The sequence below is a fragment of the Oryzias melastigma genome, linkage group LG18 (genome assembly GCF_002922805.2).
Source record: "Oryzias melastigma strain HK-1 linkage group LG18, ASM292280v2, whole genome shotgun sequence".
NCBI classification, from domain to species: Eukaryota; Metazoa; Chordata; class Actinopteri; order Beloniformes; family Adrianichthyidae; genus Oryzias; species Oryzias melastigma.
In genome coordinates this window covers 16,146,738-16,173,996 of record NC_050529.1, presented here as the reverse complement: position 1 = coordinate 16,173,996, position 27,259 = coordinate 16,146,738, and positions in this window count along the sequence as shown.

Here is a 27,259-nt window from a genome sequence, read left to right as displayed (position 1 = left end):
ACATATGATTAATTACACCATGTGGATTTGACCTGACTGTTCGCCTACAGGTTTTTCTACGGAAATGTTAATCTTCCAACAATAGTTAAGATGCGAGATGTTTGTTTTTGAATCTAAAAAATGTTTACTTATTAATACAAGAAAATAAAAACTTTTTTTTCTAAAAAAGTTATTTTTACTGTTTCCCGTCCATTTTCTAAAAACATATAACTTTAAACACAGCATCAGAAGACGTGACCCGTTTCACACAATGTGGGTCTGTCAGCTGATCAATCAACTATAAAGACTCATCAGCCAACAGGCATGCAACACGATCACGATGATGTTATAAAGCATTAACATAAAAAATGTTAATGGCTCCTAAAAACGAAAGCTTTAGGAAAAAGAAAACTGCAGTATCTTACCCAACAGAATAATGACATTTGGTAATAATTCAGAATATGGTTTCTTGATCTATTTATAAACATTAATGAGCATTCTTAATGTGTTTGAGTCATACGTTAGCATTAAAATGCTCTTTATTTAGGGATCCAGTTGTTTTGTTGGATGTGGTACCTCTATAGGGCTAAAAGATCTGAACTGACACACTTTTGTCTTTTTTTTTTTTAGCTTAGACCCATCACAGACAATGGGAATAAATAGAAGTATTTCCTCTCATGAAGCAGTCCTCCCTCCTCCTCTAGATGGCAGGCTTGCTCTGCTCTCATTCCGCCAGCTCCACCCTCTCATGATGAAGCAGCTCCCTCTAATGTCCATACCACTTCCTCAAAGTGTCAAAGAGGACGTATAGACGAGAAGGAAAGGTGTGAACGCAGCTGCCTCATGTGTATTTATTATTTTTGGGGGGATCAGACACATCTTAAAGGAAGGGGGAAAAGAAAAAAAAAACCTCTAAGTTCATAAAACGCTCTTTGAAAATTGTCCCTGTGCCAAATTTACCCCTAAGGGAGATCGTTAAATCTTCATTATCTACATTAGTTCTTGACAGCTAAAGTTTAATAGGTTCTGATGACAAAGTAAAAAAGATGGAAATGTAGTTTTCCTCAGGTAAAAGGTTCAGATTTTCCTCTTTCAGTTCTGCAGGGTGTATTGATGATCTGAACTTACAGGCGGGGCCCACTGCATGACCCCCCATCAGAGTGCTTAATGCTCAGTGTTCCTGATTAAGAAATCATCAAATCAAGCTAAGGAAGACGCTCGGCACAAATCAAATCGTCCAAGTGATTAGCTGATAGAGCCAAGTGGCAGAGGTGCAATAATGAGTGAGCAGAAGGAGGCTCAGCTGATTTTTCACTTCCTTTTTAAGACGTTGGTTAATTTATTACAAACCGTGAGAGCGTTAATGAAACATTTAAAGGTGTGCTTTGGATCCTACGATTCCATTGATTTGGTAAATACTGTAGAAGTAAAAAAAAAACTAAAATTTCTCAAAAAAACTGATGGATATCAAACATTTTTGAGGAAATTACACGTTGAGATTCTAACTTCAACATAACCACATTTTCTAAATGTTTGTGCTTATTTCAGATTTTTGGTTAACTCTTTGGATATGTTGACTTCTAAATAACACTTTTGACAAAGTTAGCTTAATCTGACGTGTTGCATAAAGGTGCAAAGCCTCTTTTTTTGCGCTTAGTAAAATTTTGCTGGAATTATGTTAATTGAATAAACGGTTGAAGAGTTACTGGAGTCGAAAAAATGCAGCGTTAAAGCTCTGGTGTTAAATGGTGTTAAAGTAGAGTTCATTAAATTTGTTCTCTGACACATTTGTTCAAGTATTTTATTTTATTTTTTTAGGTAATATGGATTAAAAACAGTAATTCTGTCAAATTTCAGACAGATGGTCTGACCTGGTGACCTGGTTGGACTACAGCTGCTCATATGATGCTATAGGAAGTAGCATGTATAGACTGGTTGATTTTAGGGAGGACTTGAAACCTGAGTGTTGCTGCAGGGAATTTCTTCAGTTAGTTCACAGAAGCACATAAGAAAACCTAATTCATATAAAGATAAAATTATAGATCTACACCTTTGTGTCGGTTAGTTTTCCTGTGTATATTTCTAAGAACAGCTCAACTCAGAGTTGAATTTTTTGAAGAACTACTGTGGCCGTCCAGAAACGGTGTCCTACAATATGAATAGGTTTCTACATTTTTTTCTAAAACTGGCAAAATCATAATGAGAACAATTGGCAAATAGATCATTTACACCTTGTCTGCTCTCAAGACATTTTCTATCCTCTTCTAGGTTTGAGATTCCTCTGTTTCAGGTTTTCCAACTTAACTTGTATAAAGCTTCCCATCTATTTGCTTTATTTCCTCTCTTTTGTTTATTGAATAATCTGTCTGCATTACAGAAGTGAACTGCACCAGGGTTCATTGACAAGTGCAGTCAGACTCAAGTTTTCAGGCTGACCAGAGGTCACTGGTTTGTTAAAACCGGAGCTCAGGTTTTACACCTGCCCAAAGACATGACCTCTGGTCTGAATGTGCCCTCAAACGTCCTTTTTTTCTTAGCTGAACTAGCACCACAAACCAAAATGTTTTTGTTTTTTTGGTTCTGTGCATTTTCTTTTGCACTAGTGGATTTTCCACTCCTAAAAACGATAAGCACAAACCTAAATCATAACCTCTTCTTGCAGCCCATGAAGAAAAACGACTTCTTTGGCTGCTCTGTGATTGGATTCCCCACCAAAAGACCTCAACTTGTCTTAAACCTGCGAATGACGGATTGGAGAAATAGAAGTTGGCATTGGGTCCTGTGGTGGAGAATATTTCCTAATAAAACCCAAGCAGGTGGAACGCTCCTGGTATGGCTCTGGTGGTAAAGCGTGACTCCACCACCAGCAGGGTTAGTGGTTAAACTCCCTCTGCAGCTGAGTATGTTTAAAAAAAAATATATTCCTGTCCATGGCGGTGAAAGGTGATAAAGGTAGATGGCCAACGCTTTGACGGAAGCGGTACCAACACTCCGCATACATCAGGTTATAGGAATAAAGCAGCCCGTGCCCATTTTCAAGGTAGAACTTAAGCCTTATTAGCACCGTCAAAAAAAAAAAAAAGAAAATCTACAGCTGCTACACGGTCCATTCATGTACCCTTCAGTGAAGACAGAAAATGACAAGAGGACAAAAGAGGAAGAAAGTGGCGTTAAAGACATAAAAGGAAAAGTGCAAGAGTAGGGGAAAAAATTAAAGCAGGGATGAGGTTGAGCGGCTGTATTTTTGAAAAGCGATGTTAAGGAGAAACTTCAGAGTTCTGCGGTATAAGAGGGAAAATGGCAGGAAAATGTGAATGAGACATAAGACGAACAATGGCCTTTTGAGGGAGGCAGACATTAATGAAAACCATTGTAATTGTCAAATTACCTTTTTGGTGTTAAGAGCCCATTATCCAAAAGGGCATGAGCTATAGAAGGTGGATGGCAGAGAAGAATAGGTCTAAGATCATTATGGCTGCAGGTTAATAGTAGGAAATGGAAACAGGAGCAAGGAGGTTAGGAGGGAGCGCCGCTAAAAGTTTTTCATGATCCGTGCTTCTATATAAGATAGTTTTTAGAATCCAAGAATGGGATGTTGACGAAATGAATATGGTAATTTAATTGTATGTGTGACTTTAAAGTATTTTTTTGGAGAAATAGGTTCAGTCTTGGTGAGTGGCCCTAAAGTTTAAATTACATCAACAGAAAAAAATCACATTAAAGATCACAAGAAAAGTTTAAAAAGCAAAACAAATGATTAAAAAAATAACATTGCTTTAGAAATTAAAAAAAAATCCCAAAAAATAAAAACACACACAAAAAGAAAAGAATTATTTTTGAAAAAAAAAAACAATTTCAAGATATCAAATTGAAATATAAAAAAACAATTAATAAAGTAAGTATTATGGGATGTCACTGATTGGATGATGAGCATAAAAAATTGGGCTGCTGAGATCAGAACTACGTGAGTTTTTGGTTTGATTTTTGGACTGAATGACACAAAGTCTTTCAGTTATTGGAAAATAATCCTAAACTTTTGTAAAGATAGATAGATGTATATCCCTAATGTCTGCCTTTAGTAGCCCCCACCCATTACTACACTGGTTCACAACACAAATACACTCGGCGTATGCACGACTGTCCCGACCCGAGGGGGGTCTAACGTAACCAACACCTGTTGGACCCGGAATTTATTAGAGACGGAACTCAACTGAGAGATATACGGTATTGTGTATTAGTAAGTGTGTACATGTGTTAGCTTGGGGCCGGTGCTGTCAGAGCAGACTCAGAGTTCCTGAAAGGGGCTGTTCCCACTTTTCGTGTTTTGGAAGGGACTGGTGCTCAGAGCGCAGGTTTTTAGAGGAATACACTATTCCCTCCTTATTCACTATGGTTGGGAACAGGAAACATCCGTGAATACGGAGTCGTATGTGAGATGTGGTGTATCTCCACCTCCCTCCGGGAGCACCGCAGCTCCTCCTTCGGACGCAAAATTTTTTTCAAGTGTCTTGAGTTGTCCGGATTTTTGTGAAAAACCAGAAGAGCACGCAACTGAAAAAAACCCCATGAAACTGCGAATAATGAAGTGTAAATAAGTAAGGGAACACTATACTCAGAAATTAGCAAACGGATCAAAATACCACTTTTTGTGTCGTTTATAGTGAGGAATGGAATTTGCATGGTACAGGCCCTTTAAAGAAAAAGATTTGGACCACTTTGACTTTTCGCACCAAGCCTCTTCCAACCGCAGGTGGCGGACATGCACTCGTAAATGGTACAAATGAAGATGCTGCTACCTGCTTCAGTTCAGTCTGAACACCATATGGTAAAAGTGTGATCAAGAATGCGCTTTCTTGTGCATGGCAACTTATTAAGATCTGTTCATGATGGATTGATGCTTTTTGTCTATTAAAATTCCCAATCTAAAAGGTCTAAAAGCATGTATCCTGTTTTTGACGCATACTTTTTCTATTGGAAACTAACTTGGTGATAAAACTGTAAAGAAAAATTAGAGTAACAACATTTAAGAATGAAGCGACATGGATATAAGCTTTAAATAAAATGCATGATGGGGTTTCTGTGCATTTGAGATTTACTGTAAGTCCCTCACAGCATGTAAATGAGTTAGTTGTGTGTCTCTTTCCATGACTTACATGTGGGTATTTATTCACCAGTCCTGCTACTACGCTTCCCTGCATCTGTTTATTGTTTGAGGCTTGTGTGTGCTGTTACCGCTCAAGCTCTCTATTATTCCCATAAAGCCGGCCCTTAAATCATCCAGGAAGCCTATTCAATTTCAAAAGTGAGCACCATCGAGGTAATTTAGGGTCTTGTGTATCGACCTGCAGAGGATTTCTACAGCCCACCTTTTCCTGTGTTTCACTTTTCTGATGCTGATTATTCAGAACGCCAAAGAATATTAACAAGATGAGAGCACTGAAAACGAAAGCAAAATCTAGGCTTGGATTCCTCATATATATAAAGATGTTTAGGTGTTGGTTGACCTAATGTACAGATGTCGCCCTCAGGACATCCAGCAATAACGGACATTTGTGGAAAAATATTTAGCAAACACCACTGAGCTGATGTGGCCTTGGCAAAACATCTGCAACCTTGCAGCGGAGCAGATAGTTTCATTTCTGTCCCACATGGGCGGAGGAGAGGAAGCTCCTCCGTCTGAGCAGTGGAGTGTGACTCTTGCCTCTGACATCTCACACTGGTCTAATGAAATGCAGGCGGTGTGACTTGCAGCGAGAAGGTGACCTCTTTATAGCTTTTCAAAAAATGCTGTTACACTTTACATGCGGACAGAACTTTTTACCTTTATTGCAATAGAAGTAGATTTCGCCACAGTGGAAAAATTGTTTTAATTCACGACTAGGAATTAGAAGAATCCGTAGAAATCAAACCACCACTGGAATATGATCCAAAATAAGACATTTAAAATGTTGGAGTTCTACCAAAGACCATTGGAGATAAGCTGGAGACAATTCTCTCAAATTAACCCTTTAACACTTCTTCTCTAGCTCCTTTTGACGACTGAAACTCTTCAACCACTTAACATAATTCCAGCAAATTCTTAAGCAAGAAAAAAACAGTTTTCTCTGCATCAGAACCACCTTGATCGCATAAAACACTCACAGAGTCGCGGTATGCCAAAGAGTGTGTTTATGTAGCTGTCGCCGGTGACATCTCAGGAGTAAGGAGTTTAAAACTTCTTCAACTGAAAAAATTACCAGGAAATTATAGTTTGCAAAGTTGAACTGGAAGAACCCTGATATACTTGTTGAAGAAGTTGGGCTGCAAATTTGTCTGTAAAATATGCTTAGAACACCTTAGACCAGGGGTAGAGAACCCTGGTCCTCGAGAGCCACATTCCTGCATGTTTTCCAATATACCCTGCTCTGGCATGTTCTTATTGGCTGGACACGCCTGAACCAGGTAATTGTTTGAGTCCCTACTTGTGACTGATTACCTTCTTCAGGTGTGTCCAGCCAATAAGAACATACCAGAGCAGGGTATATTTGAAAACATGCAGGAAAGGTGGCTCTCAAGGACTAGGGCTCCCTACCCCTGCCTTAACATGAGCCTCAATGTAAACGAAACTGTAAAATATGAAGTGCTCCACAAGACAGAACCAAGAGTCATAACATTTAATGAGTGTATCGACCATAGATATTCTAAAACCAGACTTAGAAACTTGGGTAACCTTAAACAAGCATATATGGGCTTTCCCATTGAATTTTTATTAAACGTAGTAGCTTGAACGCATGTTTTTTGAGATGGACTGTTTTCCTTTCATGCAAAGGTAATTTAAAAACTCACAAGACCTTCTCTTTTCCATTTCTTTGGGGATGATAACCTGACATAAACGATACATACTGCTTAAAAATGTCATTTAGGCTTGTTAATAGTTCAAGAAACTGGTGACTACACACTTAAACACGCCTGGGCATCAACTACCAGAACACGGAGCACAAGGGGTTACAACAGAGGTTAAAGCCAATTACACAGAACAGAACACCAAATGATGTATGGCCCACTTGTACTTCTTAAAAAAAGAACCTACCAAGAGGTATGGCCTTGAAAAACTTCTATCATCCATACCCGGGCAGAGAGATTATTCACTGGGCTGTGTGACAAAGAGGGTCTCGTGTATTAGATTGCGGATCATCAGTGTCACTAATTTTCGGCGTGACCAGCAGCAAAGACTAATGACAGAGGCTTAACTGGGCCAACATGATGGAGTCAGTCGGCTTCGGAGGTGGCAGCCATCCTTTCTCATGAGCCATTTTTCTAATTCACTCCACCAGTTGTAAAACGGATGATAAAAATGGATTTGAGGGTAACTTGGAGACTGGAGCGTCAAGCTTTGGGGAGGAATATCTGTTAATTCTGTGACATTTGATATTTTCCGAGGGAGCTGAAATCAGAATGTTGAACATTTTGGTTTTAGATTATGGTGCCGCTATCAGCATAACTTCAGTTCCTAACAAACCGAATGAGCCATAGCTCATGCATTACACACGACGTGGCGGCAAAATCTGTCTGTTGGTTTCTACGTCAAGTTAGGAACCAGTTTCTCTACAGCCGAGCTGTCTGAGATCATGCGTTATCGTGCTAAATACCACTGCTGCTCCACAACGTTTATATTGAGCGGAGAGGAGTGAATTTAAAAAAAGAGAAAACACAGCAGAGGAACTGAGAAGACGGCGGCAGATAGAGAGCAATAAAAGAAGAACGTGAAGGAGTGAAGTGACAGAGAGGGGTTGCAGCAGTAGTGGAAGAAAAACACGGTTTGTCCATGCAGCAGAAGAGATGACAATGAGGATGTAAGTGCACATGCAATGCTCATTATTCTGTTAGAGGGGAAAAAAGACATAGAAAGACCAATTTTACCTTGCATACAGCTAGATTCTATAAAAACCACATTACTAAATTGGGCCTGAGGACATTTGCTCACTGATTACAGTGAACATTTCTCTTGAAGGACATTCAAAATGTGCTTTTATCTGTGCTTTGCTTTTCTCTGAGTGCTGCTGGCAGTTAAATGCTTGGATTGGTGAGTTGGCAAGGCGACATCTACAATAACGATGAGATAAAGAACATCTGGTGCCATGCCAACGAAAAGGCCTTTGGACTTTGAATTATGGGTCCGTTTTGATTTCATATGGATCTGAACAAAGAAAACGTGACTTAATGAAAACGGTTTTCTGGAAACTATAGATTGTCATAATGTAGGTTGAACCTCTGTTGCAGAGGCTTTTTAGGGCCAATTTAGGAACCCAAAATTGGACTGGAGGCCGATATTTGTGGAGAAGTTGTTGCTTTTTCCTAATGGCAAACAATGTCGGCCACTTTTAAAATACATTTGAACACATTTTTTGTCACTTGCTCCGCCTCCTGGCCATTTCTCAAACTACCACATAGCTACATGACCACCACCTCTTTTTCCAGGGCGATCAGTATGACACAGTCTACAGTATATACCAATTTATACCTAAATCATCACCTTTTTCTGTGTTTAACCAGACCTCCGAGAAAGCAATCACATTAAATTCTGATTTGAATACATCTAAATAATCATTAATTTTATTTATATTAGCGTAAAGACTTCTTCAATTAAAGTGTATAAGAGAAATAAAATGAAATAACTACATGGAAACTTCTTGAAATTAAACGTATTTTTCTCATTTCATAATTGTGTAAATCAAATAGGTGTCCAGTCGTACAATATGAGTGAATTGACTGAATTGTATTGCAGATTAGAACCGATGTACAAAGTAACACAGATTTAAAAAACTTAAAAAAAAAACATACAGGCAGCAGAAATAAAGTTTATATCTCCCCTCATCTTTGAGGCAACTCTGCTTCCAGCACCTCTACTCTCTTTGAGCTGAGATAGGAGAAGAAATTTTAAAAACTCAGCTTCCAGGAAGTAAAAATTTATAAATTATGGGTTGGTATTTTAAGGCATCAACAGAATTTGCCTCTCTAATCACACATGGGAGAATCCAGGAATGCAAAACCAACACTGCTTGCAGGATTTCTTTTTCCTTTTTTCCTTTTTGTGCAAGTGTGAGCGCTGCATCTGCAACCTAAGGGAGCGAGAGGACTCAAGCAAAAGTCTTAAGTCATACAGCGATAGTGTGAGCCAATGCAATGCAATCCAACACAACATGCACACAGATTTTAGGGGTTTGAGAGAGAAAATCATTCCTCCAAGTGTCTGGCTTGTTTTTTTCATTATGTGACTATTTCTCAACATCCGTCTTCCAGTTCAAATGTGCCTTTATGGGCATTCCTGCTCTTTGCCAGGTCATCTTTTCCCATTGTCTTTCACCTTTGCTCAGACTCTCACACCTCCATCCACATTCTGACAGGATCTGTCCTCTGTAAACACAGGCATCAACTAACCCATCATTTCACACTGTGCAGTACATACTGCATATACACAAACACTACTTACAATAAGTTAAGGATATTGTGTAAAAAGTATGTGGATGCTGTGTACAGTGTTTGTTTCACTTAAGATTTAGGGTATAGGGAAGTAATGTTCCAGTGAACAGATACAGTAATGTAAAGGAAGACTGTCCTCAAGGTTGAGGAGTGTGTTTCTAGGAATTTTGGACCATTCTTCTAAAAACACATTGATCAGATCACACTGATGTTGGCGGTGAAGGTGTGGCTCTCAGTCTGCGCTCTAATTCATCCCAAAGGTGTTCTTTGGGGTTCAGGTCCAGTTCATCCACACCCGACTCTGTCCTCCATGTCTTTACGGACCATGATTGCGCACTGGTGCACAGTCATGTTGGAAGAGGAAGGTGCCACTCCAAACTGTTCCAACAAGTTAGGAGACTGAAATTGCTCACCTGGTTTTGGTTGAAGCATTCAAAGTTATTTTCACTGTAACTAAGGGGCCAAGCCCACACCATGATTCTTCTTCCACCAAATTTCACACAAATGCAGTCTGAAATGTACCATTCTCTTGGTAACCCCCAAACTCGTCAAGCGTGACTCATCCCTCCAGAGAAGGTGTCTCCACTACTCTAGAGTCCAGTGGCGCCGTGCCTTACACCACTTCATTGACGCTTTGCATTGCACTTGGTGGCGTGTGGCTTGGATGGAGCTGCTCAGCCATGGAAAACCATTCCGTGAACCTCTTTGCATACTGTACTTGGTCTAATCTGAAGGTCACATGAAGGTTGGAACTCTGACTGTGCAGAAAGACGTCAACCTCTTTGCACTTCAGCATCCAGTGACCCGTCTCTGTCAGTGTACGTGGCCTACCACTTGGTGGCTGAGTTGCTATTGATGTCAAACTCTTCCATTTTGTTACAATAGAGCTGACAGTTGGCTGTGGAATATTTAGGAGTGGGGACATTTCTTGAGAGCTTGACTTTGTGCACCTGTCAAGTGATTAGGACAGCTGATTCTGAACATTTGGATGAGTGGACCAATACTTTTGGTAATATAGTGTTTGTGTGATTCACACCAAGCCTCTTCCAACTGTAGGTCGTAGGACGTACACACGTGCCCAGTGTGTACGTAGCATTACAAGTAAGAGTAGAGTGATCTAGAGTTTATTTTCAGTGAGAACTATTTCAGAGGATATACAAGGGTAAAACTAACAGTGAAAGAAAAACTAGCTTACGGTGACAGAATATAAAGCTCAGGAAATGTAAAATCTATGGTAATTGGAGTGTGAAACAGCATCACGCCGACTCTGGTGAAGGCAATAAAACAGACCCTGCTTTCTCCAGCTATGCTTGCTGCGTGAAGAAAGGCTGGAAATCAAAACAACACGTGAAAAGCATCAATATTATTCTTGTTATACTTTAATCTTCGTGTGAGTAACCAACTCAGGCAGACCTCAGTGCGACCTTCAGTTTGTCATACTAGCATGTGGGTTTGTCTCCCCGCAGTTCTCATATGTAACACACCAGAATATGTCAAAAATTCATTGGTGTCACCTGCCACTGCTGTGCGTCACACACACATGGACGCATAGTACATAAAGCACTCATCCACAAGCACTAACTGAGCTTATTTCATGGCAGAGCAGAGGCCCATCTGTGTGCCGCAGCCGGCTGTTGCGGCGGTGAACAGTGGCAGGATGGATGGCGGTGTGAGCGGCTGGAACAGTAGAATTGTGCTCCATTGAAGGTGGAATTGATTAAGTTCACTTGGATAGCTGCGTGGTTTCTCTCTGGAGCGGTGAGAGACGCCTGATGGAGCCATGATAGGGATGACTTGGCACTGAAGAGGTTTCCAAGGGAGGGTGAGGCTGAAAGGACAGATGGGAGCAGATTGAAAGATATTATTCCATGTCTGTACTTTGGAACCTTCGAGTTGGTTAACGCGTATCTTCAAGACTAGAGAGAAGTCTCTTTCATTTGAGTGATATGAAACTTTTTTATCAAGTTTTGCTAACTTTTGTTCTCTTGAAAAACTTAGCTTATTTAGAAAATCTGAATATTACTTTTTTTTGGACCAACATCTGTATGTTCAATTCAGTTTTTAACCTAAAAAATCAAGTTCTTCCAATCAGCTTAGTATGGTTTTATCATTTTACATTCCTATAATATAAAACTAGTTATCTAAACTCAACAATAAATATTTGTACATTTTAATTTTCAGATTGCCAAGAAGCGATTTATAGAAAATGTTTGTATTTTTACATTTAGAAACAAAATCTGAAAATATTGTGCATTTTTGCAAATGATCACCAGGATCTCTGACTCACCACAAAATGTTACGTTGTACTTTTTTTCCTGTTTAAGTTTTCATTTGGTCTTGAATCAAAGTTTCAGCTCCTTTCTTTACATTCTTTCAGCAAATCAGCCGATCGTAACAGAATTTTCATAAATTTTGTTTGGCTTCTAAGGGTTCAAAGTTGGCACATAAACCCAGAACTCGAGTTGTTACAGGAATTTTCGGATTTTACAATTATAGGAGGATTTTCTCAGTTTTCCTCACATTCTTAGTGCTTTCCCTCAGACCAGAGGTCTCTCTGGGTGAAGAAAAAATAAATAGTAGTTTAAAAAAAAATTGGAGATAAGCTATTATTTTGGCAACATGCTAACGTTTTTGGCTAATTTTTTTGTCTACTAGGGTTTTTTGGCTAATTTAGATTCAATTGTAGCAAAAATTCTTGACTAATTTAGTTTACTGAAGAATTAATTTGGGGGTTTATCTATAATTTAGCAACATGCAGATGTTTTTGGCTAATTTGTTGTCTACTGAAGTTTTTTTTTTTAAATAATTTAGAATTTAGCTTCTATTTTAGAAACAGGCTAACATTTTGACTAATTTAGTTTATGGAGGAATTTGGGGATATTTAGGAGTTCAGCTAGTAATTAAGCAACAAGCTAGCTATTTTTTGTGGCTACTTTGGCCTCTAATTAAATTTTTTATGCTAATTTGGAATTTAGCTGATATTTTAGCAATATACTAACATTTTGGCTAATTGTTATGTACTGGGGTTTTTGGGTTAACTGATGAATTTTAGGCTATTTAGGAGTTAAGCTAGGAATTAAGTAAAGGGCTAGCTTTTTCGCTAATTTGACCTCTTCTAAAGGTAAAAATGTTAACAAAAATCCCTTTTTGAGAAATGATAAATTCTTTTTATTTTTTTGTTTTTTTTCGTGCCAAAAAATAGACATAATTCAAATTTATTTAAAAAAAAAACTAAACTAAAAACCCCCAAAAAGAATGCAAATCCAAGTTTCTTAAAGGCCAAAGTAAATCTCTGCGATCCTTCTAAGTTTTGATCAGTGGAAAACGAGGATGGATCTTTTACTGTTAAAGGTTGCTGACCCTGCCTCAGACACTTCTTCTACTAAGGGTTGACCTAAAGATTTTTTTTCTAAGTTCTTCAAGTCTTAAGATTAAGCTTTTGTTTCGATTGCCGCCTTCTTTTTTTAACCTTTTTGTCTCCAGATAATTTCAGAGACTGACTCCAATATTTTTACCATTTTTGATGCTTTTATTTTGAAATAAATTTTTCACGAGTGACCACAAAATTATTAAGTTCTCCCGGCCAGCTTTGAAACTTATGATTTTGGTGAAGAAACAGTCCCTCTAATATGCTGAGCGGATCCCGTTGGTTTTCTGTGAGGAACGTCCAGCACGCTTCTACTCCAGGCTGAAGATCCGACTTCAAGCCCTTCCTGACACATCGACCCTTTCTGGACGGATCGAATAGATCTTCAGACCGCTTGGTGAGAAGTACCGCTGGGCTCCACAGGTCACTGTTTTGTGGTATATTGCTGAAAACGTAATACTTTTTGCCCGTTTTAATGCCCTTTTTGATCCTCTATGCATTAATTTAAACACACACTTAGTATTCCTCATTTCAATATTTTGATTTTATCTTTCTTTTATTTTCATTTAAAGCTGTCCTCTGTTTCACATATTGTTTTTCAATACTTTACTTTTACGTCCAATATTTCTGCTCGTTTAACGTCATGTTATTCAATAAATATTCACATTTGATTATTGTTTTAGTTCAAGAAAAAGGTACTTACGCCTTAAGGTTGAGAGACTGATAATTTGATTATTACTTTATTAATTAGAAGAAATAACTGATGAATATTAGTAATATTTTCCTTCATTACAAAGTTGACAATTTGATTACATTTCCAGCTTAATAAAATTAATAATTACAACCAACTTGATTGAATACTTCATATTCACCCCTTTCACGCTACAAAATAATATTTTTATTCAAGGCTAAACTTTTCCTATCATTGCATCGTTTTTAATTTCTATTAATAATAGCAATTTCCTCTAGACACTATTTTTACACTGACCCATTTTTTGACAGGGATCATCTAATCTTAATACACTGTTAAACTCCTAATAAAGAGGAAAAAAAACGTAAAAAATGGACGGAATATGAAGCAACCCCTCACAACTGTTGGCAGACGATCCTTGAGCTGAAGTGAGGCGCCTCCCCCGTCTCCAGGCTTTTGCATGGTGAATGGAGAATGGATTCCCGTCTCCGACTTTATCCTTTTTACGGTCTGCTTTTTATGCCATTTGACTGAAAGGTAGAAGCGGCTGAAAGAAAGACGGCTGCCGATGCGGCACAAAGCCTTTTATACACCCACTGCAGTGCGATTGTGGAGCAAAACCTGGACTTTTTTTTTTAATAAACTCAAAGCTTAATTAATTGAAGCAGGAGTACGAAAAACTAAACGTTGTCACAGAGATGCTGTTATTTCCTGTTTGTGTGTGGGAGATGAAGAGGACCAGACAAATACACTGCTGTACTCCTCCGTGCGAGCAGAGGTACAGGACTGAGCGCGGGGCTCAGGGGAAGGCCGAGAAGGTCAGCATGCATGACAAAAAGCAATGGACCAGTGTCTGACTGCTGACAGCAGGAGCGATAGCACACAGACACCTGTGGGATTATCATCTCTCTCGGAGCTGTTTTCATGTGTGTGTGGAAGATTGTTTGAATGCACAAAGTGCCTTCTCGGGTCACTACAAGTGTTCCACGCGCTGGTCCCTGCTGTCCTGCAGAAAGGCGGCAACTGCTCGGAAAAAGTGGAAATAGTTTAAAAGTCCTCATGAAATTGTGCGGCTTGGCACTTTATATTTAAAAAGTTGGTAACTTTTTAAATATAAAGTAGATTTTGACACCAACAGAAGACTGAGGTTGAAAAAAAACATATAAATCTTTATAACAAAGCCTCTGATGAAAAAGGGCTTTTGGTGTTTTAACATGTATTTTTAGAGGGTATAGGTTAAAAAAAATTAAGCTAAAAATTCAATTTCTGTGTATTTCCTCATTAAAATTTTTGTAAAACTGGGAGCAGATGAGAAAACAGTGTAAAAAGTGAAGCATTGAATTAATTAAGAAAAGTTTTGTAATATGTTACATTTAAAATTATTAGTTTATACTAAATACCCTTTTATATTTGAGTCAACAATTGACTCAAAATTTTAATTTGATGCAAACTATTCGTTTTAAATGTAACAAATTACAGAACTTTTCTTATTATTGATCCCGTGTTTCATTTTTTTTTTTTTTTTTTTTTTTTCAAGATTACATTTTATAAATTAGAAAAAAACCATAAGCTCCCTCCTCTGCTCCATTCAGGAGGCTGGATCACTCCAGTATTGCTCAAAATTTTTGTTTTACCTGTAATATTAGGTTGGGCTGGAAGGAGTGGGTCAGAGTGTAAACAGAGAGCTCTCAGCTTTGTGGTAGATCCGCTCCACGTCAGCTTTCCCACCCACAACTCAAAGGCTAATTTCTAATCAACTTCTGCGGCTCTGTAGAAACTATTTCCTACACTGTAAAAAGTGAAACATTTCAAATTAATAGCATAAATTGTAATTTTTATTTTTTAGTTTATTCAATTTAAAAATGTAATTTGATTAAAAACTATTAAATGTAATAAATTGTACAGTTTTTGTTAGTTGATTTGATGTTTTACTTTTTACAGCGTAGAAAGTGATTTTTTATTTATTTATTTTTTTTTATTTATTTATTTTTTTTACTTTGGCTGCAAAAGATCTCTAGTAAAAGAATAGTGAATCATTTAAATAAAAAAAAAATCTAAAGTTGTGGTCCAAGGTTAATTTCCCTTTGGGATGGATTATTTTAGGGAGAAATACATTAAATATTTTTTTGGCAAATAACTTAAATGCTTATTTTTTATTTTTATTTTTATATTGATCTACATTTTTAATGTGTAAATGATATATTTTTTATTTTATATTTATTACGCTTTTTTATTTTTTTATATATATTTTTTTCTCTTCAGATATTGGATAAATGCATTCAGGACGGTCCATCTGCAGAGTTATCTTTTTTGAAAATTGAATAAAAAAAATAAGTAAATACTAAATAAAATAAATGGATAAAATAAATCGAAAATAGTGGAATGTACAGAAAAATAGTGGTCAGAAAGTAAAAAAATTTTTTTACTAGCTCAAAAAAAGTGAATATTGAAGCGTTCAGGCTGTACCCGCCTTTGTCTAACACGAGCTGGAAAAGGCTCCGGCGACCCCCGTGACCCTGCACAGGACAGAGAGGGAATAGAAGACGGATGGATGGATAGACAGACAATAATGATTCCCTGCAGCCGCATGCTCACTTCTCATCTTCTGTTGCTGCCTGCAGAGGTGCTCGGCGTGAGGCTTTTACCGTATGCAGCGGCTGGTGTCCATGGCAACAGGGATCACGCCTCAGCAGAGTACAGTGAGAGCTCCAAACTAAACTGAAAAAAAAAAAAAAAAGTTTACGAGCGTGCCTCTCTGACATGCCAGCCCACCAGGTTTCTTTATCGCCTCCCGTGCCGTGTTCTGTATCTGACAAACGATCAGGTCTGCTCCGAGCCTTGAGGGGATTGTTCGTTATCCAGGCAGCATCTCGTCCTGGAGTTTGCATTTATTTAGGCCACATTAATTGCCTGTTTCCAATTTAAACCTACGTAGACAACGGTAATAGAGGTTTATCCCTTTTGAATACATTTTTTAAAAACAGATTGAAAGTCCCAGTTGAATATAAATAGTGATTTTTTTCCTATTTATTTCTTCAGGAACATAATCCATTACTAGTATTTGTGTTTTAGCCACTTCTGCACCAAAAAACCTTGAACTTCAGCTGCCGTTAATGCAAACTTTTCACAGTTTGAGCTTTTCTGCAGAGGATGTGCTTTCACAGCAAGAATCGTGATGGGGGGGGGTGCACCTCCTCCAAAAATGGTGGAATGCTTTTGTTATGCTCACAAATGGGGAGGCATTGGCAGAACCTTCAAGATTTGATGCCGCCAACAACTTTATAATGAATTGTAGGCGTGGTCTTGAATGGAAATGGTGGTAATCAGGCAGGTGACCCGTGTTTTATGACCTCCAGGCAGCACTTGATATGGATCACCGCCGTCCAGAAACATTTACACATCGTCCAATCAGAGCTGGTAACAGCTGGCGATCTGGCTGCCACCTGATTTTGTAATGACATCATCCGCGGGACCCCAACTGTTGTCAAATTTTAACGAAAAATTAAGAAAAATACTATTTGCTTTTTTTCTTAAAAGCTCAGTGGCCACCGTACGGAGTGTAAAAGTGCAACTGGCCAAATTTGCTGAAAAACTCATTAAAATTGCTGCACTGCGACATTTGTAGATTATACACAACCATTTCCTCTGCAAACTACTTGAAAATATTTAAAATCATAGGATTTTCTGTGTCGTTTTAACTTATCGTTGCTCAACTAGCTTTTCTCAAAAAGACTTTGTGTCTCATTTAGAGCTAGGATCTAGAAATATGGAAATTAATGAGTCAATCTTTTGCCTCATTCTCAAAAACTTTAAACCATTGACTGAGCATAGAGAACTGGACTGAGACAGTGTGACATCACTCATATGGTAGAAAACGGCTTACTTCAGGTTCCAACCAAATGAGGTTGATTCAGTCGCCATTTTTTCCATGATATAGCAGTTAGAAGGATAATAAAATCTAAGTAACAAACAAAGTAAAAGTAAATAGATCAAACGACAATTGATGTGAGACCACCTTCCGTTATAGAGCCTTTGTGCCACAGCAAACTGTTTGATTCAAGAAATGTTCATAAGATGCCTAAATGCTTATTTTATTATTTTTTACATTTCCCACTGCTTATTTATTTATTTATTTCTGAAAATAATAAAATGTAATGTTTGGTTCAATTTTAAGGATGATCACTACATGTTGACTGACATTCATTGTCATTATTTTGGAAACGGAAACGTAGATTTATGTTTTAGGAATAAGTTCTTGTTTAAGATTTTATGAGAATGTATTATCTTGGAATCTCATTTTGTTCACATTTTGTCATTTATTACACTTTTAATATCAATTGACTACAATTAACATACATAACACCTGCAGTGATCATGGTACAATGGATGCTTAAGGTACGGTGGCCGATAGGGCTCAATTCAAAAGACACAACGTCATGACAAAAGCCAAAGTACGACGACAAAAGCCACAACACGATGACAAGCTGGACACTGGGTGGAGACATTTGCTTGCTCTGCCACATTTTTATTCATCCTCTTCCAGATTTACACCTTGTTCCCACTGGACAATTGGTTCTTCTGAATTACAGTGATTTGAATAAATAAATTCTCAGAAATGCCGTTTTGATCTTAATTTACCTTATATTTGTCCCCATCTTCAGAGAAATGAGTCTCCAAGACTTTTCATTTGAAGTATTCACCCACTTAATCATCCTTTTTTAAAGGTTTACCTGCAGCTCCACAAGCAGGTCTATAAAACAAGGAAAGCTAGAACGGTGCAAAACCACTTCAGTCTCAATACTGTCAAACTGAAATTATAGATATAGGAAATCGTTAAAATAATGTTTAAACTTCACATTTTTAACAGCTTTTTCATCCTTTATGTCTTTTTCCTCACACAAACATATTTATGGCCCGTAGAGAAGCTGGACTCTTCTAAGTAAATTCTCACTGTCAGGTACTGGCTGAAAGTAATAAATCCAGCCGGGCCGGCAAGTGTGTGAGAAGAGGGGAGCCAGGAGGTAATTTGTAGGAAGAAGAAAAGAATGGGGGAAGCATTTTTCCCAGACGCTCATAAAGTAAGACGCTTGGCCCGGCACTGTAATCCGTGGACCACCAGAGTCTCGCCTCACCAGCTGACGGCGTTGACATCCCCTTCAATCATCTGTAAACTATTACAAAGGCGAGGCCTTCATTTATTTCACCAGGATCCCATCAGAAAATGACGACGGAGGAGTAACGATGGGAAAGGCGGGATCTCCCGGAAGATAATGACCACCTTTTCAGTTGTCCGTCTCTCCTTTGGCTTCGGAAAAAGGGACTGGTTCATTAGATCAAAGACACAATTCTAAAAATTTTTTTTGAAATTATTGTGGCTAAAATACTATTTCCGCAATCTGGATGGGGGTTAATGCTAAGAGCCAACGTTCTACGTAGAACATTTTTGAAGCTAGGTTGACACCACCTCCGATGACACGAATTCAAGTTACCCCTTTCAATGAAAAGTCTATGATTAGATGAGCACATGTTACTGTGGCTACGTGAGTTTCTACTACTGTTTTTGAGTTCTACGTAAAAACGGCTATAGAATCTATCAGGGACCCGGAGTAGGTAGTAACGTATGGATGGCGTCCCTTTTGAAAGTTGGCCATGGAGGAGAAATTAATAGTCTCAGTTTGTGATGAAATTATATGACACTAAGGGTGTGTTCAGACTTTAAGAAAGATTTATTCCGGACTGAGTCTCCTTAATTTGGTCCGGATTGAGTCGGTCTGTGTATCTGTTTACGGGGATGTAACTGGAGATTTCTGTTCTGGACCAAAGCTTCTAAGCAAAACCACATGACTGAAGATCTCTTTGGTCATTGGCCAGCAGTTACAAGAGCGAGTCAAAACAAAGAGAGAAAGATGGATATGCTGCACTTTTAATAAGTGAGCTATTAAGTTTTTATTTCGCCTATCAATTGTGAACGTCTGTATGAAGGCCAGGTTGAACACGTTGTACTGCTACTTTGGTACGGCAGAGACACGCCACAAGACGGTTACTGAGGACGCTACAGCTTTGTGGTATAGTGATAAGTGTTTGTGACATATAGATTGTCGGGAAAATATTGTAAGAAGCAATGTGGATCACATTAAGTGGTATTAATGAGCCTGCATTCATCCAACCACATTTTAATGAGGTGCTGTTGATCAGCTACGGTGGCCATTTTGGTTCAGTTATTTAATTCTCGGAGCGCGTGAGGAACTAAGACTACCTCAAAAGATGGCTCTGAGAGCAGTTCCTGGTCCCAGTCTAGGGTTTACTCGCCCTACCACTGTAGTAGGGCGGTCGACTCCAGATCGGAAGATTGCGAGTTCGATTCCCGCCTTGCCCTGTGTCTAAGTGTCCTTGGGCCAGACACTGAACCCCGAATTGCCTCTGGTGGGAGGTTGGCACCAGTGTTCGGTAGCGGAGCCACCACCAGTGTGTGAATGTGTGTGAATGGGTGAATGGGTCTGTGACTGTGAAGCGCTTTGGGCCCTTGAAGGAGGGTAGAAAGCCCTATACAAGTATACGCCATTTACCATATTCAAAGTTAAACTTTAATCCAGATTATCAGGGGAAACGATCTCTGGTTCACTTTAAGTGGACCGAATGTGTCCAATCTGAACACACTAGGATCAGCTAGCGACGGTCCAGTGTGAACACCATGAGCTAAATGCGCAATCAAGAATGTATGATTAGTGCGTTTAAGAACGTGGTGTGAGATATCCACTCTTTTGGTCGCTGTTATTACCACCTAATGGCTCGCAGGCTGCAGATGTAGTCATGTGTGACTGTCTGTGTATCCCGTCCCTTCACGGATAAACGCATTAAAGCCCTATTCTTTGAATACCAAACAAGGCTCTGACTCGCGCCTCCAGTGCCACTGTGCTGAACAGATTGCATGCGGTCACTCTCCTCACTGCTCTCCAATTGCCTACCACAGAAATGACCCCCCCCCACCCCCAGCGCAGCCCAAGAGCCACCATGGAGCTATTTAATAGCAGCCCCAGCCGGCGTCTCTTGCCACTACGTGCAGCCTGCCGAGTCTCGCTCTGTAAGCAGCGCTCCCCGCACTCGCATGCAAAATTTATGACTGCAGCACGGCACAAAAGAAGAGCGAGATCCAGTTCTGTCTCGCGGAGGCGATATAGGTTTTCAAATCCCACAGTCCTACATCCCCAGATATTGTTCGTCTGTGTGACAGAGGAAGAGAGAAAAAACAGAGGGAGAGGAAGATTAAAGCGCTTCCCTCCAACATGTGTCTATTTTCATCCTGCTCTACAGAGTAAAAGAGTCTCTGTCTTATTACAGTTAAAAGAAGGGGCAGGCTCACAAGCACAACTGGGCTGCGTCTAATCTTTCTGCGCACCCCGGAGAAGGCACCACACCTACGGTGAACAGAAGAGGCTGGGCTGGTTTTTCTGGAGCTGACAACCCAAGAGCCACACTAAGTTAACATTAAAACTGGGTGGATATCCTTTTTTTTTTTTTTAATTTAGCTAATTTTTGGAACAATAAAATATTACATCCCAACAACTACAGAATGAAATCATTTTTCATATGGAGTTCTGGTTGTAAAAGAGCCTTAGATGTGGTCAGTCAATGACTATATATATATATGGATAGAATTTTTAGTCAACTTTTGCATTGAGTTTCTTTTTTATATATATGTTATTAATAGAGTTTGGAGTTTATGTCACAGTTTTTACATGTTGCAAACCAGTTAAAATCTGTCAGAATTCCTTCCCTACTCACTTTAAACTGCGGTCGCCATTTTCTAGTGCTGTCCGAATCTACAATTCCAAAATTTGGTTCACTAGAAATTTCCTTTCGCGTCTTCGCGAAAAACAAGCTCAAATTGATGCTCACTTCATTAGCAAATTGTCCATAATGCATTGCAGTCCAACAATTTTTGCAAGAAAAAAATATATTTAAATATCCTTTTTTAATAAAACGTCCACATTTTCATCTTCAGAACACAGTGGAGTCACATGTAGACATCGTGAAATGTTCATGTTGATTTGATTTTCCCTTTGTGAATTCTGCGACGTCATATCCGGTGTTTAGAAAAACAAAAGTAAAGTAACTAAGGCATGGTATCCAAATTGATTTTAGAATCCAGGGTGCTATAAAGTGCCGCACTAAATAGTTTTTTAGTAGTTAGGGATTAGGGTGGGAATTCGGACATGGCCTGAGAGCTACAAGTATTGCAAATACGCTAACGCAGCTAATGAGTAGGGATTTTGTGTTAGCATAGTCACAATAATCAAATCAAAGTTTATTTCTAAAGTGTTTTAGCGTATCCGTCTGTATTTTTACGTGTTGCTAAACAGGTTGGTAGTTACAGGTGTTGTAATGTATGGTGTTGGAATCTTTTCTTTTTTAAGTGTTAATAACAAGGTATGGAGTTAGCACAGTCACAGCGACGTGTTTTTGTTTTTTAGCAATATTAGCCTGTTTTTTCTTTATACTTTTTACATATTAGGTTGGGAACTACAGGTGTTTTGAATACTCTAATGCGACTAACGTGTAGCCAGCGTGTTCCAAACAAGTTCTATGCTTACTTGCTTAATGCCCCTTGTAGTTTAGTAATTCTCGTGGTGCGGGAAACAAGTCTACATTTGGATCATTTTAACCCAATTCCTTTTCTTCTGCAAATTCCACCGGTGGTCTTTGCAACATTCAGTACTGCTTAGACTGAAGAACACGATGCTTGTCTCACATATTCTGTCCCTAAAAATGTAAAAAAAAGAGACTAAACTTATCTTTTAGGTATTTCCCTATTAAATTGAACTAGGACTACCATATTTTTTAGACTGTAAGTCGCTTCGGAGTATAAAGATGCATAATGAAGAAGAAAAAACATACATAAGTTGCATTTTTAAGAGAAAAGTTCAGCCTAAAATTAAAAAAAATAATAATAATGTCTTGATACAAATAAGAAAAACATCATAACATCCAGGAGAAGGATTCGATTCTCAGCCATGTTTGTTTTGAACGGAACTTCTTCTTCTGGGTTTCTGTCAGCAGCAAATACTGATACACAAACCTACAGTGGCCTCTAGTGGTTGTTAGTGGAAAATACCGCTAAAAAAGCAACCAGTTGTCATTGGGGAAAATAATGAATATATGAGCCTATTGATGTCTACAAAAATCCCAAATAAGTCGCTGTTGAGTATAAGTCACACCCCGGGCCAATCTATGAAAAAAAACATGACTTATAGTCCGGAAAATATGGTAAATAAATTTTCATGATTAAACTATCAGCAAAAGTCCTGAGTCATGGCTCATTAATAAAAGTGTAAAAATATTCAGCCATCATTTGTGGAAGACTAAGAGATTATTCCTGGTAACTTTTTTGTGTGTGTTCAAAAGGATTTTGAAATTTTATTGAAAGGATTTTCTAATTATTAATCACACTGGGACACAAAATGGCAGGTCTGTGGGAACACAAACACAAAGAAAAAAAACAACAATGTACAATTTTACTTTTAGAATGCCACCGAATTTAAGGTCAGTCATTACATGCTTGACCTCAGTCCCATATCTTCTCTTTGTGACACTTCTGTGCTCATTAATCTGCATTTCAAAATGTCACCTGGTCCTCCTTTCATTGCATTCCACATCCAGAAGTGGTAATGTGGCTAGAGGAGAAGATAATAGCCTCCATGAGTTTGTGGTGCGGTGTTTTAATGTTTTCCATGGAGTAGCACTCATATTTGCTTTAATGTGACAGTCTATCTTTATGCTGAATATATATATATATAAGTTCCATCAACAACTTTTTGAACTAACTTCGGCAGTTTTCATTATGTCATTTGTTTAAAGTTAGATACAATTAACAAGGATTCAATCTACTCTGATGACAGTCTATAATGCCTTCCTAAGAATGGTTTGTGTACTTTAAGCAGTATGTAAATAAAGGAAAATTTTAAAATAAAGTACTCAGATCACCACTATGAACTGTGAAAGTGTTACAAGTGTCATTTTTCCATGTAAAATATTTTTTGTCAACATGAGTTCACTTAATCATAGACTTTGAAAACATCCAAAGGATTCAAACTCTTCACTTTGGCATTGTGATGCAGGCAGAATCAAGTTTAAAACAATTTTTAATATTTTAAACTCAGATTAAACAACTTTCATCCCCAGACTGCTGATATTATTATTATTTAATGTCATTATCACACTGAGGATTTTAGTTTGGAGTATCAGTGGAGTTTTAGTCATATTCTGTTTCCTGTCAGTCACTTCAGGTTCATGTCGATCATCTACAGCTGATTCCATTTCTGTTAATAGTCCTTAGTGTATAAAAGTGTCTGGTTTTCAGTTCTATACTGTCAGGTCATCTGTGTTTCCTCTCTTTATTTCTCCTTGGGTATTTGTCCTGTTTTAGTTTATGAATTAAATGCCCAGTTTCCTACATTTTGGCTTTAAACACATTTTCCTGGTATTGACAGTTGAACCTAAAGTGACTCTTGTTCTATTTTCACAGCCAGCTAAACTCTCTTTTGTATCCTGTCCTCATGATTTTACTATGATTTTAACACAAAAAATGTAAAAACTGAATGAAAGAATTTAAAGAAGCCAAGTCTAATCAGAAAATATTACATTAAACAGATTAATTTAGTTTCAGACCAGCCATAAAGAGTGTTCTTTTATTTTGAAAATCACCCCTGTATTTTATTTTGTACTTAGTAACCAACTTCCTTTCCCTGCACGATCTGTGTGCTGTGATCTGTTGTTAATATAAATACAAATACATCAATGACTATATATATATATATATATTTATATATATATATATATATATATGGATGGATATAATTTTTAGTGAACTTTTCAGTCAACTTTTCCATTGAATTTCTTGTTTTATATATATGTTATTAATAGAGTTTGGAGTTAATGTCGCAATTACTTTAGTGGTATTAGTCAACCATGCTGCTGTTTAGTGAAGGTGGGATACATCTTGAGCAGGTTACCTGTCTGTTATAGGGCCACACACACCTAGGGGTAATTTAGAGATACCAATCAACTTATAAAATCCACTTTTGGACTGAGAGAAAACCAGAGTTCCTGGAAAAAACCCACACATGTGAGAGAAGACTCCACACAGAAGGGTCCCAGCTGGGATTCAAACTGACCTTCATGCTAAACCACATTACAGCCCGAAACTAGACTTGAAATCCAAATATGACAAAATGATTTGGAGAACTAAAGCATCATGGGTAAACAAAGAGTGAATATAACTGACAGTAGCACAAACACAAAATCCATTCTTGAAAAAGCACATGAAATAAAGCTAAAATCAAATATCCTGACACATTTTTACCCTTTTTATGCTTAAAACTTTGTTCCTTTAGCTGAACAATTTTGCAATATAGTGTGGAAAGTCTTTCATTTAAAAGAATTCCTTTCATTTACGAACATAAATATCCCAAAATTTATGAAACCATTCTTACAAATTACCACAGAACCCTGTCATTTTATTTGCACACAGCCCCATATCTCAATTATATGCTTCACATGTTTGAAAATACAAAGCTCTGAACCATTTTGCTAGCTTTACCTAAAATCCATTACTGTTGCCGTCTGTGACATTCCCCTTTTCTCTTTTAAATGCGTTTAAGCAATATCTTCATAGTTTCCAGCAGGCTTCCTAAAATGCCCATTAATCTTAATTTCATAGTTATCTAAGTCTATTTCCTCTCAGAGTGATAGTTAGCATTTCCACTGGCGGAGAAAATAGCTTTTTAAGATTGCCGTAATGCGGCAACAAATCACATTCTGACATCGCGGGGAAAAGGGGGTCAAAATCAAAAAGCGGCCAAAGGCCCCCTTGACATTCAATAAACGTCGGCGGGTATTTATATGCGTCCCTAACAGCTGGCCAAAATAACAGTCCGCAGATGACAAAATATGATAACAATTAGACAACACACGAACCCACGCACACACACTTGAGCATCTGCATGGATCACTGGCAGAATCGGAGGCATGATGGGAAATGGGAACAACAAAGCAGACAGGCGCCGAGAGGAGGGAGGTGCAGGGTGAGACGCAGGGAGGAATCATCTTGTTGATGCGGTCATTTACCAGAAAACAGTGGCGCTCCCACACAAACCCAAATGCCACCATCTAAATCCAGCCTTAATTAGGCCTTTGCTGAGTGGAGCCGACAGGAGGCTTAGAGGAGCCAACCATATTAGTTGAGTACAATAACAACATAAGTCTACTTGTGGAAGTGTGACAGGGTGATAAGGTCACCCATGGGACTCCATTACAGCAAAACAGACGCAGCTTTATCTCATATAGAAAAAAAATCAATCCTGAGCATCCTCCACATCTCAACTCAAAATCTTCCCTGATGTTAAGAATCTTTTGTTGTGAAGATGACTTATCGTGTTTTTTTTTTGTTTTTTTTTTTTTTACAAAGTTTGACCAGGGGTGGGACTTATACTCAGGAGGGAATTATATGTAATTTATGAAAAATAATTCTTGGCTCAGATTTTGTTCCTACAAACAATCGGTTGACCTTCAGTGGCTGTTTCCCACTAGCAACCCCTAGAGGGCACTGTAGCTGTATCAGTATTTGCCACTGACAGCAACACAGAAGAAGAAGGGTCGTCCAAAACAATCACGGAGGAGAATTCGATTGTTCCCCTCAACTTTGATATATTTCTTTTAGTATTGACACAGTATCATCCATGTTTTAATTTTTGTCCTTCCTTGGAACGACAAGTTTGGCAGCTCCTGCAGTAGACGCGAATTTGATGCCTACCTAAAAAAGGATGGATGAAGCTAATGTAACGCAAGTTGAAACGGTCATCTGAGGCAAATCAGAAATCTGCGGAAAAAGAGGCAGCAGACATGAATTTAGCGCTCGTCAAAAAGAGGCAATGGACTCAAATTTTATATGTGCCAAGAAAGAGGCAACAAATAAAAATTTAACACGTGCTACAAAATATGTGGTGGACGCCGTCTTGACAGGTGCCAAAGAAAAAAAGGCACCAGACGTGAAATTGGCGCACGTGAACGAAGAGAAAGAGGATCTGGCCGCCAAAAACAACATGGTCCCTAGATGGCGACAGAGCATCTTTAGCCATAAGTCTTCCACTGAAGTTTGAGAAAAGTTCACATTCCCCTAGAAAAGCAACATAAACGGGTTACGGTTAGGAATATTCTAGTATAGATTCGCAAATTCTTCTTCCGGGTTCAGTTGGAGCATTTCCACTTATAATGAGTTTAATGTTATGCTTGGGCAACATCTTCCCTGCAACCAGTTCCTCTGAAAAAGATGATTAAAATTTGATGCTTGCTAAAAAAAGAGGCAATGGAAGCAAATTTGGCAGAAAAAGAAACAAAAAATGTGTGTCTAAAAAAAAAAATGTAGTGGATGTGAATTTGACGTGTGCTTAAAAAAGAGGCAATAGACACAAATTTGATGCGCGTCATAAAGGAAACGTGAATTAAATGTGTGCCGAAAGATGTAGTAGACGCAAATTTGACGCACGTTGAAAAAGAGACAAAGTACATGAGTGTCATTTAACATTAAAAAAAGAAAAGAAAAAAAAAATAGGGCAACACATCCGGAATTGACGCATGCCAAAAAAGGCTGGGATGAAAGTTTGATTCGTGCCGAAAAAATGTGTCAGATGATAATTCAACACATGCAGAATCTGATGTAACAAATCAGACCCTCCAGGATTTCGCGATGTGGCAGTAAAAAGAAGTGG